The sequence below is a fragment of the Echinops telfairi genome, unplaced genomic scaffold (assembly GCF_000313985.2).
Source record: "Echinops telfairi isolate 266 unplaced genomic scaffold, ASM31398v2 ScPeMD7_2;HRSCAF=8, whole genome shotgun sequence".
Taxonomy (NCBI): Eukaryota; Metazoa; Chordata; class Mammalia; order Afrosoricida; family Tenrecidae; genus Echinops; species Echinops telfairi.
In genome coordinates this window covers 41014982-41031498 of record NW_022103898.1, presented here as the reverse complement: position 1 = coordinate 41031498, position 16517 = coordinate 41014982, and positions in this window count along the sequence as shown.

Below are 16517 nucleotides of genomic sequence, written 5' to 3'. Positions count from 1 at the left end.
TTTGGTGCCCTTTTGATTGACCAAGCATGATATCTGTTTCCAGGGACTAATCTTTCCTAATAGCATATCCAAAGTATGTGAGATAAAGTCTCACCATCCTTGTCTTTAAGGAGCATTCTAGTCTGATAAAAGCAGGAGGACGGTGCCCCATCTGTACACAATTAGACATCCCCTCAAGAAGAGTCACCCAGCTGGGGTACAATCTAGCACCAATGAAGCATGCAGCATTCCTCTAGTTCTTTAATGCTCCCCACCCCCACTATCATGACACCAGCTCTACATTACAAATCCGGTTAGACCAGAGCATGTACACTGGTACACATAAGAGCCCTCAACACATGTAATCCAGGACAGATAACCCCCTCAGGAACAATAATGGAAGTAGCATGTGTATAGAACAGTGGTTCTCAACCTTCCTAATGCTACAGCCCTTTAATACAGTTCCTCATGTTGTGGTGACCCCCAACCATAAAATTATTTTCATTGCTACTTCATAACTGTGATTTTGCTACTGTTATGAATTGTAATGTAATTGTCTGATATGCAGGATGTATTTTCATTGTTACAAATTGAACATAATTAAAGCATAGTGATGAATCACAAAAGCAATACGTAATTATATATTTTGAAATATTTATTTCTAATTACAAATAAATGAAACTTTGTCTTGAAGCACAGTGTAGCATGGGTAACAGTCTTAATATAACAACAGTAAACTACATTGCTACATTTTGAGACAGTATGCGTAAGAAGCCAACGTCAGTGCGAAGGTTGAGATAGCTTCTATCTCACCAGATCAGAAATTACTGGGGCAGTCTTTACAAGAAGCACAATGAACATCATCTTCCACAACAAGTCTACTTCTGTATTTAGACTTGATAACTAACAAGCTGGAAAACCCTGTTTCACAAAGATATGTTGTTGGAAATGGAAAAAGAAGGCACAACACAGGCTCAGACAGAAAAAGATATGACTGCAAACACTTGATCCAGAATTTTGTAACTGGCATTGTAGAGAAATCAGAAAATATTTTGAAAAGGATGATGGCAGCATATGTACCCATGTCCTTGACACAATGGCTGCAGGATTGTTATAAGAGCTGTAAGACCCCCAACAAAATGTTGTTGTTTTTTAAATAGGGGGGCTGTGGCATCAGGGAATCTTGGTTCCAAAACCGCTCCTCCTCCTAATTGAACCTGTAGGATTAAGCATGTCATTCAACACTTGTGCGCCTCAATTATCTCATCTATAAAATAGGAATGATCATTCTTACTCTGAAGGGATTTGGGGGAGGATTAGAAACAATGTACACAGATATTAGCATAATAATTGGCTGATAAAAGGAAATATATTAAACAGAAATGTCTGGATTTTTAGTGAAATTAATAGTACAAACATGATGATAATATATCACTTAGTAATATAGCAGACTTATGATTAGCTACTGGCTGTTTCTGAGAACGCAGTTGAGATATGACAACCATTGGTCAGCGGCTTGAACAAGAGACATGGAGTGCATTCCTGGAACACATGAAATGATGTGTAAATGTTATTTGATGGTGTTTCTACTGGTCAGGATTTCACATGACTCATTCCATTTGTGGGGGAAGTGAAGTAGTAACACTGTGATATTAAACATGGCCAAATAACATTTTTAGCCTGAGAAGCATAGAAAAATGATACACGGAGTCAAACTTCGTGAAGAATAGCAAGAACAAGTCGTTGAGAAATGGTCTAGTGCAGGAGGTCTGCTGAGGCTATTGTGAAATAGCGTAAGGTCTGTGGTGTATCAACACTGTGGGGCCTGAGAGAAACTCAGAGAAGAATAAGCACAACTGTGCGGAGAACTAACATAATTGATGAGGTGTTGAGACAGCATTGCTCAACTTGTCCTCATGTGAATTTATTAAAAGAGAAAGAGAGAACTAAAAGAAGCTTTTCTCATATCAAGTACTCCTAGCTCCCTGGAAAGAGAAACCAACGTTTTCTGTTTGTCTGTTTCGTGCAAATACTCATTTTACTATTCACTTCCCAAGGAAGCAAAGAGAGACAGTGAGTCAACTCATAATGCACTCCAGAAGCCATCTTTGATTCATAAAATTGCTTTGATTAAAGCACCCCAAGGCAATTCTCAAGCATATCAACTCTCCAGGGAGCCCTGGGGGTGCTGTTGCCCAAATGCTTGGGAGAGCACCAAAAAGGCAGGGGGGCATTGGCACCTTCCGCGGGAGAAAGGCTCAGCTCTCGGCGAAGGGCAGCCCAGCTCTGCCCACCAGACGGCCCTGCTGCCTCCCAGGAGACCTTTGAAACCACCAGCCACTCCGGCGTCTTCTACGTCCACAAGCGGTTAGTCTCAGGGACTCAACGGGCCAGCTGTGTCCTGTCCCACAGCGTCACCAGGGGCTGGCCTTGACTTGGAGGCGGTGCGTTTTCTACTGGCCGCAAGGTCAGTGTGGATCGGCATTGTTTCGTTTCTTGGATCGCGGTCCATAGGTTCCGGCTTCCCTGGAAGAATCACGCAGCAGACGCACGTTTGTGATCCAAGGGACATCTAGGAGGAAAGGGGATGTTTCAGGTCTTACAGTCTCTAAAGGTCTACATTATAGCTGGCCAGCGTGTAAGGCCGTGCAAAACCACGCAGGAGTTCGTGACTGGCCGTGAAAAACCACGTGGGAAAGGTGGAGAGAGAAGGGGAGGAAGGGGGAACCGATCATTGCAGTGATTGACACATAACCACCACCACCCCTTCCAGGGGATGAACAGCAGAAATCGTGGGAGAAGGGAGACAGTGGTCGGTGTAAGATATGAAAATAATAATGATTTATAATTGATCAAGGGTTCACAGGGCGGGGGCTTGATATCAAGGGCTCAATAGAAAGTAAGTGTTTAGAAAATAATAATGGCAACATATGTACAAATATGCTTGATATAACTGATGTATGGATTGTTATAAGATCTGTAAGAGCCCTTAACAAAATTATCTTTTAATTAAAAAAGAGAAAGAAAGACTGATGCTGTCCCTGGATAAAAGTGCGCCTAACTATGATGTGTTTTGCCTAGTGTCCTCTCCCCTTGGAGGCGCTGATTTCCATTGGGCTGACTGCCTGTGCTGACAGTGACTGTTCTTATCGCCTCACAAGCCATAGGACAACTAGGTTTAACCCCCAGTCTTTCAATGGAAGCCTAAACTTTTCAGAGTGCTTTTTGTCACTTAGAGTATGGCTGAACTGCAGAAAGGAATAAAACTAATCCTATTGCACCTATTGGCTGTAATCCTTTGGTTTTGTGCAAGAACCTGGCAAATCCAGCTAGAAGATGGCAAAGTACTGTGCATCCAACCGTATTGTAAAAGCAGAGATTAGGCCACCTGAAAGTATCTCAAATTGCTCCTTGGCGAGTTTGCACATTTTCTTACAAGTAGAGCGACTTGTAAGACCTTCAACTGTAAAATGAGTTCATGTGAGGGCAATTATTCCATACTGCCACAGCTTTACAGAGGCTTAAAAGTGGATTTGCTCACCTTGTTCGTAGAACTGATGGTATCAAATGTTATTATAAGATTGAGTGGTATTTTGCAAGTCCTGGTGTTATAACTTAATTACTTAAACTAATCTTTTGGTTTTCCCCTGAGCTATAAAGCTTATGACCTGTCATGCCATATTGAGACATAATCTATAGTCACATTACAGGCCTGATATGCATGCTTGATAATGCTGATTCTGGAGGCATCAGCGGTTTAGCTAAACTCTACCAATGGTTTACAGTTGCCCCTCCCTTCCTCCTTTTCCCTCCTATGTTTTTTCTTCCACAACGCACATGTGATGCTCACCGTGGTTAGTAGCCAGGACCCTTGTCTCTAAAAAATCAGTTCCCAGTTTTCCATTGCCTCTACCGAAAGCATTTTGTGTGTTTGCAGTTTTATTATAATATGACTTTTGAGTTTATAGGGGGAAAGTAGGCTAACTGTGACAGCTAGGTTTGTGTCAACTTGATTGCGCCGGGAACCTCTGTGATTTGGTCTTTGAGGCTTCCTAACGCTATGACGTGACTTAACATAATATAATCAACTCTATGATGGGATCTGCTGTGAACAGCCAACTATTTGTAAGACAATAGGGAAGAGGACATCTCCCTTACTCAAGACAGAGGCCTGATGTAATTGAAAGGAGGCTTCCTGGTGTGTGAGTGTGTGTGCAGGGTGGTGGTGGTAGTGGTGGTGGTGGTGGAGTGTGTGTGGTGGTGGGGAGGGTTGATTGAGTAAGACCTGCCATCTGAGCTGTCCAACTTGTACTCATTCAACTTTCCAGTCATAACCCTGACCTGATGACCTTAGCTTTATTCATTTCTGCAACCAGGGAGTTCCTGCTGATCCTGGGTTTAGCAGCCCTGAAACAATGAGTGAGGAAGCCTCCAGCTCAATCTCTAACCCACAGACTTAGAACCAGGTTGAATTTACCTACTTCTATAACATTCATGTATGTATATGTGTGTATATGTATGTATATATGTGTATATGTATATACTTTTCTAAAGAGTCCGGCCTAACACACTGTCATACTGTTTTAATTTCTTATGGCTATTGTAACATATATGAATGACTTCCTAACACACATTTATTTGTGACAATTTGGGAGGCTAGAGGTCTGAATTTAGGGCACTAGCTATAGCAAACGCTCTCTGTGTTAGTCTGGGTTGACAAGAAAAAAATGTATGTGTATAAGAGCTTTATATGAAAGAGTAATTGTATATAAGAAAACATCACACCCCACCCCAGACCACGTCCGTAAGTCCAATAATAGCCCATATGTTTGATATCAGTTTATAAATTCCTCTTCAGACTCACGCAACACATGCAATGACGCCGAATGCAGGAAGATCACAGGCCAGTGGGTGGAAAGTCTTGTGGATCCAGTGGTGGTGGAAGCATCACAGCACTGGTGTGGGTCTCCATGTGGTTCTTCCAGCTCCAGGGCTCTGGCTCCATCAGTGTAGCTCCATGTGGCTTGTCAACAGAGTGTCTCACATGGAGAATGTGTGTCCCATTTCCAGGAAAGAAGACAGGAGCTCCCAGAATCATCAGGAGAAGGCCAAGCCCACACAGAGGCCTCATTGGCTATCACCTGATTGATAGGTTAGACTACACCCCTTCACAAGTTGACAGGAGTTTATGTAACTGCCAGGAAGATCTTTGTCTCTGCTTCTGTTGTTCCTCGGTTTCTTCTTGTTGTTAGGTGCCATAGCAACCCTGTGCACAATGGAATGAAACACTACCCAATTCTGTGCCGTCTTCACAATTGTTCATATGTTTGAGACCATTGTTGCAGCCATGGTGTCAATCCATCTAATTGAGAGCCTTTTTCTTTTTTGCTGCCCCTCCACTTTACTAAGCATGATGGCCTTCCTTGGGGATTGGTCTCTTTTGACAATATGTCCAAAGCGTGTAAGACCAAGTCTTAACCATCCTTGCCTCTAAGGAGCACTCTGGCTGTTCTTCTAAGACAGGTGTATTTATCCTTCTAGCAGGCCATGGGTAGAATTTTGAAGAATAGGAATTCTAGAACACTTCATTGTGCTCATACTAAATCTATACATAGACTAAGATGTGTGGATTGAACATACCAGTAAAATGTTGTATGGTTTACAATCAGAAAAGGAATGGTTTGGGGTTATATCCTCTAACCATACTAATTCAATCCGTATGCTGAACAAATAACGAGGGATCCAACTGTGTGATGGCACAACCCCAGGCAGTGTTTCATTTTATTGTACGAAGGGTGGCAGCCAGAGATGACTCAAAGGCACTGACTAAACACTTAGGAATATATTTGACTTCTCCGGGCCTTTGTTTCCTAGGATGTAAAGTCTCTAATTTAAAACCCACCTCATTGGCTTGCTTTGACAATTAAGTTAGGTAATGTGTGTACCACCCTTTAAACAGAACTTATGATTCTTATTAGCTTAAATTTTCTTATATGTACGTGGAGGTTATATTTCATAGAGCTGCCATGAGTCCTGAAAGGGAAGAGACAATATATGTAAAGCACCTAGCAGTGACTAACAAATAAATAGCAGTTACTCTAAATATTTTACTCAATATCCATGCCATTATTATCTTAACTATGCTGCTATAACAGAAACACTCACATAAAAGGATTTTGCAAACAAAAATGGATTATTTTATATATTAGGAGGTTACCAGTCCAAATTAAAAAAAATAGACCTATGAGAAATGCATTCCCAATAAAGTGTATGTGTGTGTGCATGTTCAGCAACCACATACACACACATTCACGGTATTGCTGTGGAGTTGGTTGAACTTCTAACGACACTATAGGGCAAAGGAGAACTATCCCAGAAGGTTTTCAAGGAGGAACCAGTCTCTGGAGGAAGGCATCATGCTTGGCAAAGTAGAACCAAAAAATCAAACCAAACACACTGCCACCAAGTTGATGGCCTCTTTTTTGATGACTCTCTACCAATCATAGGAGTGATTGATTGTGAGGATGGCATAGGACAGGGTAGTGTTTTGCTCTGTAGTACATGACTCTGCTTTCCCAAAGGAACTCTGATAGCATAGTGGTTACACATTGGTTGCTAACTGTAAGGTCAAGGGTTCAAAACCACCAGCAGCTCCTCAGAAGAAAAAAAATTGCCCTTGATCCCTTATCCCTCAAACATAAATATTGTATAAGTGGTTTAAAAAAAAGGAAGAGAAGTAAAACTGAAATGGGTTGGAGTCTTTAGTGACAAACAAGTTTATTAAAACATTTTTTAAATGTTCTAGACAATGCCAGATGTCTCATTGGTTATGGGAGCGAAGCAATGAAATGTTCTCCTGTTTAGAATAACTAATCTAGCTCGGGATTAAGTAATCAACGGTGCACAGGCCAACTGCCCATTTTCTTAAACAAAGTTTTGTTGAAACTCAGTCACATTCATGCTACAGTGATAGCTGAGTAGTTATAACATAGACTGCAAGGCCCACTAATCCAAAAAACATTTTTTTTACCATCCAGTCCTTAAAAGAAAATTTGCTGACCCCTGATTGAGTACCCCAGTATGTTGCAATTGAAAATAAATTAGTTGAAATAAAATCTGGTCATTTTTATTTGGTGCCCTTGTCAGGTCCTGTTCATAGGGACTCTATGTAGAACAGAGCAAATGTGCCCAGCACCGTGCCGTCCGCACATCACAGTCATGTGGGAGCCCACTGCTGCAATCACTGTGTCAATGCCCCCACTAAGGGCATTTCTCTGATCCTCTGGCATGATGTCCTTCTGAGATTGGTCCCTCCTGATAATATGGCCAAAGTCCCTGTAGGGCTATTAAAATTCTCCTTGGTCATAAATGTTTCATAGACTTTTCAAAGGAAACATTTCATAACTCTAAACTTGTGGTAAATTTCCATGATGAACTGATAATATTTCCCACTAGAGGCTGACAGATTATGATTAGTTTCTTTCTTCTTTCTCTCTCACTTCAGTGAAAAAGAGAAAGGCCCTTAAGGAGAAGGATTGCTACAGTAGCTGCCACAATGGGCTCAAAGGTAACATTAACTATGAGGATGGTACAGGAGGGCAGTGTTGTGTTCTGTTGTATATCAGGTTTCTATGAGTCCCTTCTGACTTGTCAGCACCTAACAACACCAACAGCAATAACAAATACACTTCACTGTATAGATTCGTTACCAACAACAGCCTGCATGCTAGACAGCCTGGACATGACAGCGCCATATCCAAGGGTGAGCCCTTGCTAGGGAGGTGTGAATGATGCAAGCGATCAACCATCATTCCTCCTGGTTCTTGTAACAATAGCCATTGGGAAAAATTGGGGATGCTGGAAGTGTACTCTCAGGGGAAGTGACTAAGGTTGATACATATGAGATTGTGTGATTTGTGGTCTAACAAACCATAATACAACTTTTAGGAAATAGGAAAATCCCATATTCCCATTCTTAACTTTATATGTTTGTATCATTTTTAGAATTAGTTATTGGTAAATTCATGTTGAGACAATTGGCTAGACAGATGGAAGTTTTGAAATTAAAGCAGATACTTTCTATCTGCTTGAAATTAGACATGTGAAGCATATTCCTAAATCATGATGTGTCAAAGATTTGCAGCTTTTAAACAAAAACTGTCAGGCTGCACAACTTAAAAAGTTATCTTTTTGTAATCACTGCCTTTGATTTACATGTTCTAAAAAATCATGTTGGACGTTGTTCCATTTTTGCTATTATAACCAATTGGGGAAATGAAAATATTTCTACCTTAAAACATTAGAGTCTTTCAAGTGAATCAAATGATGGCAGAAATATCATTCTGTTGAATCCATATCGTACAAAATTAAATAAACAGAAGATTGACGTGCTCAGATAATTACGCTGCTAGTAAATGCTAATATTTCTAAGCACACATGAATAAAATTGTGTTTTTCATATTTTTTAGCCTTTTTGTTTTTTAATTTTGCATTTCCTTAAAATGTAACAATGTTGGGTCTTATGTGGTACTAAATTTTTATAACTTTCATAAGTGTATTAGTATACTTTCATTTTATTTGGATGGTAAATCTTTCTTCTGTCTCTGTACTCCTCCCACCCCCATTTTTTATCTTGGTCTATACATTTTTCTCAAATACATTTTGGAAACAATGTACTAAATATTTCCAAAACAAAAAATATGGGCCCATGATGGGCCAATCACAAAAGTCAGTACAAGTTGGAGAGGTCAGGGGAGGGTTATATTTCTCAACTTCATCTCCATGTTTATTATCTTTACAGGGCAATCAATTAATCTATTCATGTGATGAGCCTATCCTAAGTCAGGAAAAACTGCTCTTTTTTGTCTCCTATTTAATTGATTGATCTGTCACGTCCACTGATTCATGTACTAGTATATCTGTACTGATTGATTAGAATTGAAAGTAGAAAAGAAAGTTACTTGTGTATTATGTAAAATAGTTATTAGGCCAAAAACCAAAGCTGTATTGGTTGGGGAATTTTATTTTTGTATCTACTCAGAATATATTTCTACATCAATAAACAGGGTCATTGAATTTCAGCATATTTAGCACCAATTAGTGCATTCAATATGGTCGTGCAAGGTTAGTTCAACAGGCTTTCCCAGGCTCTTTCACCCCTATTAGAAGTAGACAGATGCTCCCAGAATTTTATTGTGTCTCACAGCTGTATTGGGAGGATTCAGCCAGAATATTGGGCCTCATTATCCTTTGTTATCACTCTCATACTCCTAACAATTTGAATATTAACTCTGCCAAATTAATTTTTAAATTAATGGATTCTAAAAACTAAATAAATACATATAGATGTATATATATTATATATGTCTATACATATACATATATACATGTATATATATAAAATAGTGGTTGGGGTAGAGGCTGAAAGCTCAGTTAATTATATTCATTATCCACAAATAAGTTTATGAATTAGTAGGAAATTGAAAGCACACATTTGTTGCTTCATAATTCTCTCCACCCTTGATTAAGTGTGATCATGTTGCTGTGGTGTGATTTTAATTTTTAAACCTTTACTAAATAGTTTCCATACCATGATCCCTAAGTGCCCTCTATTTTCAATCCAGCTGTCTTCTGGTATATAACTTAAGAAAGAGCTCTATTCTAATGCTGGAGGAGAAATATATTTTACTTGATTAAAGCTAATACCATTGTTTCTAATTTTCATATTCCAATTCTCAATAATTATCAATGTATCTTGATTTTATATTTGATCAATTTCAGTGTGAAGATTTTCGTAGAATTCTTCAATGTCTATTGAAGGATATTGATTGTCTAGGATATTGTCTAGGATATTGATCTTTATGTATTCCATTTTATTTTTTAGTATTTCTAATATACTAGAGTTATACTTCATACATTAGCCATTTTGATTATTAATGGCTGTTTTCACCTCTATTCAGTTTGAGTCATGCCACATTAGCAAATCAAAGTCCCCCAAACTTGACTCCAGCCACACCATGAAGCTCAACTCCATTCGAAGAGGCAGTTCTTCCCCAGTAGTATTCTGAGTGACTTCCAACCCAGAACCTCATCTTCTCATACTTTGTCTATGTTCCTCTGCTCTCCAAGGCTATCCGTGGCTAACCCCTCAGAAATGAACACACTATTTCTTTTACATGGTCTGCTATTAGTCTGGAAGCTTTGCTGAAATTTATTCACAATTCATGACCCTACTGATATTTGAAATACAGGTTGCATAGATTCTAGCATCAGAGCATCATGTTAGCCACCAAAATGCAACAAACTCATGTATGTGTGGTGCAGTCAAAGTGCTAAACAGGGTCAGCGTAATAAGGCTGTGACCAGTTGTACTTCCATAAACTAGTAAGTCAATGTAAATTGAAGGCATGGAAGTATAGTAGCAAGATGCAATGATAGCAGTAATGGTTAATATTGACTGACACCATAAAAGGACTTTCCTTCTATGTAACAATGGTTAGCAGCCCAACTCATAACCAGTAGCCAAAAGGGATCCTATGTGGGCATTAGTGACTCATTAATAATGAGAAAACTGAAGTATAAAATTTTTTTAGTTTTTCTAAGAATAAGTATAAAGTGTTAGAGCCACATCTGCAACTGAAAAACAGTGAAAGTTGGAGTCTAGTTGGCCTTTACGCAGGACGACCCTACGTGTCAAAGGGCTCATCGTGGTCGGGTTTTCCTAAGTGGATAGCCCCATCTCTCTTGTCAGGGGCCTCAGAGGACACGCAAACGCCCACCTTTCGGTGAGTAGCTGAGCATGCTGTTTGTGCCAATCAAGGCCTCCCCTTATACTTAGTCCTTCCTTCTAAAGCTCACTTAATCAACTTCTACTCCCTCCTGCCACAGAGATGAAATTAGAAACAGACTTAAAAACAATTTATAAAAATTTAACAATTGTTACTCAATACATCAGAATAAATGTGCCTCATCAAAACCTCATGTCACCCCAATCTTGTTTTACTTTAAGCCAAATATGGTCTTACTTCTTAAGCAGTGTCCCAGACCTTCTGATCGACTGGCAAAGGAACATGGGTCATGCTTGCATCTTGAGCCCATCTTTTTCTGTTGTTAAGAGAGGAAAATATTGGTCCCCTCTAATTGACTTCACAATAGACTACCACGATAGTTGTATTGGATATGTACTGAGCAGTGGCAGGAAGAGTAGAAGGCAAAAATTATTTTTATTCCAACAGGGTCATGTTTACACGCACCCCCCAAATTAAGTTTTAACTGTGGACTCAACTACTAGCCTGGTGTTCATTTCTTTTTGCAGTCAAAAATGACTATACTCCTTGCCTTCATCACCTCGTCAATTTTTCCCCCTGAAATGCCATTCTATATTATGACCCTCCATGACACATTGATTTGCTAAGGTCACAAATCATGTCTGTTGCTAAATCAAGTTAGTATTTTGCATTCTTTATTTACTTGACCTAGGATAAAAATCAGCTATACATGTTTTTTGTATGTGTGCTTTTTGTTTTGTACCATTTTTTCTTGAATAAACTCTTCTACTGGTTTTCTTAGCACCATAATTTATTACCACCTTCCGGGTCATTTCATTTGGTGTTTCCATTTTCATTTTATTTAATGTATTATATCCCAATCATACAAATTGAAAAAGTTGAATTAGGAATGTTTACACTACCCAAGACAGGCCAAAGATAGCTACTGAGACACTACTTGGGCGGAATTAAAGCCATGCAGAAAGAATCGTGTGTTTTTCTGCTGGAATGGCTGGCAGTAAAAATGATATAAACGTATTGCATTTGGAGGTCAGAATAACAAAGCTATCTCAGTAGAAAGGAGATAATGACTGTGTCCTGAATAATTGGCTTAAGTCTGTGCATACTGCTGATTTTGAAGTAGAAGATATTCTTCTCAACACTTCCACTACATTACATGAGCCAATAAATACATGAATATTTAATAATCATCACATACAGACTTATTCAAATATATGATTTTATATACAAATATAGCTATATTTACAAACTTATATAAATGAGGGTAAGTCTAAAATTTACAAAAATATCAAAATAAGAGTCTATTGTTTCTCAATATATCCTCTGTCTATGTTGATACATAGCTGAAGAAGGCTTTTTTCATCCCTTTAACCCATTCCCAAATAATTCTGTACAAAGGATTTATACCATATCAAAACAACAGTTTTGAAATATTTGAGGGATGGAAATTTTGTTCCTTTTTAATGTTCTTTCATATTTAGGAACAAAACCCCAAAAAGTAGATGAGCGTTGTCAAGTGTGGGTGAGGTCAGGGTGTGAAGGGGAAGATGAGGGTCGTCCGGTGTGGCTGAGGTCAGGCTTCTTGACCCAATTCTTGTGGAACAACCCTGGTTACACTGAAAGTACAAGCAGGCATATTATTGTGATAAAAAATATATATTCTCCAGAGAAAATTTCCTTGGCTTTTATTTTACCAATCCAGCATTCAATTTTCTTAAGCTTTCTTTGTAATAAGCTCATATGATCATTATATGTCTCTTGAAAAAAATCTATTAAGCTGACCTCTTGGAAATAAAAAAAAAATCTGTCACCAGAACCTTCTGACCTGACCTCTCTGCCTTCAATAAAATGGACAACAAATCCCCTTAGGAGCTGCTGCTTTGGTTGGGCCTCTTTTTTAAGGCACCCTAATAACACAAGTTAAGCTTGCACCGAAAGCCTTGGTCATAAACTAGGCTCCAAGAATTGATGAAATATCAGTTGAAATGTTCCAGAAAGCTGATGAAGCACTGGAAGTATTTACTCATCTATGCCAGGAAATGTGGGAGACAGCTACTTGGCCAATTGACTGCAAGAGATCCATAATTGTGCCCATTCCAATGCAAGATGACCCAACAGATTGTGCACATTTAGAAGAATATAATTGATACAATATAATTGACACCACATGTAAATAATTTTTTTCTGAAGATCATCTGCCAGCAGTTGCAGCAGTAAATTGAGAGTGAGCTACAAGCAGTTCAGGCTGGATTCAGAAAAGAAGGTGGAACATGGGGTATCATTGCTGATGTCAAATGGTTCTTGGATCAAAGCACAGAATATTAGAAAGCTGCTTCCTTATGTTTGATTGACTATGTCAAGGCATTCCGCTGTGTGCACCATAACAACCTATGGATAGTCTTGAGAAGAATGGGAATTCCAGAACACTTCATTGTGCTCATATGCAACTGGTGCATGGATCCAGTGGCCGTTTTATGAATGGAACAAGGGAAAAGTGTATGGTTTTAAATCAGGAAAGCCATTGATCAGGTCTTTATCCTCTCACTATACTATTTAAATCGGTGTATTGGACAAAAATCAGAGAAGTTGGCACATATGAAGAAGAATGAAGAGCGGAGGAAGGCTCATTATCAAGCTGCAATATGCATGTGGCACCACCTTGCTTGCTGAATGTGAGAAGGACTCGAAGCACTTGCTGATGAAGATCAAGAGCCGCATCTCCCCCAGTGTGCACTGCGACTCAATCTGAAGCGAACCAAATATCTATACACCTGCAAGAAAGATCAGTGAATATAACTACTATTCAAATTCGTACACCGACCACTAAAGATAATGATACAGAAACTGAATATTCCTATCAACTTCTTCAGTCTGAAACCAATAACACGTGCAATCAAGATGCTTTATTAATTATTGATGATTAGAATAAAAAAGTTGGAAATAAAGAGGAAGGAATGGTTATTGGAAAATGGCATTTTAGTGATAAAAAATGAAGGTGAAAATTGCGCGATAGATTATTGCAAGACCAATGACTTCTGCATTGCAAAAACGGTCTTCCAATAACATAAATGACAATTATACACATGGACTTCACCAGATGGGATAAATAGGAATCAAATTGACAACATCTATGGGAAGCAACAATGGAAAAGCTCATTATCATCAGCCAAAACAAGGTGCGCCTCCAAATTTAAAAAAGCAAAAACTCATAAATTGCTTATATGAAAATGCAGGCTGAACTTAAAGAAAATTAAAACAATAGGAGCCACAATACGACCGAGAGGAATTGCTGAAAATGAACCTGGTAGCGGGACAAGAGGAAGTGAAAGGAGGTAGAGGAAAGAACAAGGAGGCAAAGGGCATGTATAGAGGTCTAAATACAGGCATGTACATATGTAAATATATATGTAGCAATAAGGAAATAGATCTATGTACATATAGTTATATGTTAAGTATTAAGGTAGCAGATGGACATTGGGCCTCTACTCAAGTATTCCCGCAACGTAAAAACACTTTGTTCTAATAACCTGGAATTCCATGATGTTCACCCTCCTGACACAATCACTGAAGACAAAGCGGGTAAATAAGGAAATGTGGTGAAGAAAGCTGATGGTGCCCAGCTATCAAAAGATATAGCATCTGGGGTTTTAAAGGCTTGAAGATAGACAAGCAGTAATCTGAGAGGTGGCAGGACCCACATGGAGAAGGCACACCAGCCTGCGTGATCACGAGGTGCCCATAGGATCAGGTATCAGGCATCAAAGAACCAAAAAATGATCATTATGAATGAGGGGGAGTGCGGAGTGGAGACTCAAAGTCCATCTGTAGGTAATTGGACATCCCCTTACAGAAGGGTTGCAGAGAGGAGATGAGCCAGTCAGGGTGCAGTCTAGCAATGATGAAACATACAACTTTCCTCTAGTTCTTTAATGCTTCCTCCCCGCCATGATCATGATCCCATTTCTACCTTACAAATCTAGCTAGACCATAGGATGTACACTGGTACATACAGGAATTAGAAACACAGGGAATCCAGGACAGATGGACCCCTCAGGACCAATAATTAGAGAAGTGATGCCAGAGGGTAAGAGGAAGGTGGGGGTTAAAGGGGGGTAACCAATTACAATGATCTACACATAACCCCCTCCCTGGGGGATGGACAGCAGAGAAGTGGGTAAAAGGAGACATTGGACAGTGTAAGACATGAAAAAAATAATTTATGGATTATCAAATGTTTGTGAGGGAGGGAGGGTGGGGGAGGGAGGGAAGAAATGAGGGACTCAAGTAGAAAGAAGTGTTTTGAGAATGATGATGGCAACAGATGTACAGATGTGCTTGACACAATGGATGTGTGTATGGATTGTGATAAGAGTTGCACAAGCCCCCAATAAGATGATTATTTATTAAAAAGCCAAAATAAGACCTTGAGCACATTCCACCTGAATTTAGAGAGCATATCTAGAACAGAATTGGTGTACTGAATGCTTATGACTTAAGACCACATGAGTTGTGAGATGATATCAAGAATATCAGATATGACAGAGCAAAAGATCATTAAAAAGACAGGAGAGAAAGTAAAGACCAAAGTGGATGTCAGAAGAAACTCTATGACTTGCCCTTGAACACAGAGTATCTAAAGAATATGGGCAAAATGATGAATTAAAAGAGCTGAATAGAAACTTTCCAAGGGCATTTCAGGAAGACCGAGAAGAGGATTATAATGAAATATGCAGACACCTGAAGGTAGCAAACCAAGAGAAAAACATGCTTGGCATATCTCAAGCTGAAGCAACTGAAAAATGTTCAAGCCTCCAGTTGCAATATTGAAAGATACTATGGACAAGATATTGAGTGATGCAAGAAGCATTAAAAGAAGATGGGAGGAATACACAGAGTCATTGTACCAAAAATAAGTGGCCCTTGTCCAATCATTTTAAGAGATAGCATATGATCAAGAACAATGATACTGAAAGAAGAAGTTGAAGCTTCATTAAAGGCTTTAGTGAACAAAGAAACATGGTTTCAGGAATTGATGGACTACTAATAGAGATATTTCAAAAAAACTGATGCAGTACTGGAAACACTCGACTATGCCAAGAAATTTGGAAGACAGTTTTTTGGCCAACCAATTGGAAATGATCCATATTTGTGCCTGTTTAAAAAAAAGTGAGCTAACAGAGTGCAGAACTATCAAACATTATCATTAATACAATACAAAGTGAAATTTTGTTGAATATAATTATAAAATGGATGCAGCTTTATGTCAGTAGAGAGCTGCCAGAAAATCAAGCTTGATTCCAAAACAGACGTGGAATGAGAGATACCATTGCTTACTTCAAATGGATCTCAAATGAAGGCAGATAATATCAGAAAGCAGTTTACTTATGTTTTATTGATTGTGCAAAGGCATTCAATTGTGTGGATCATAGCAAACCATAGAGAAAAATTAGAAGAATGGGGATACCAGAAGACTTAATTGTACTCATAGAGGAACTGTATACAACTTACAATTCAATATAAAGAAAGGAAATGTTCCCACAAGTGCACCAACAGACATCACAATAGATAGAGACTGAATTTTTCAAGGACTTTACTTTACTTGAATCTAAAATTGATGCTCAATAAGCAGAAATAAAGAAGTAAAAATGTATATTGCACTCAATTGGCTATATAAAAGACATTACCTGTATAATTTCTTATGCCCCAGAGGAATGATTTATAAAGTTCAGTATCTTAAAATGATGCTGTTTC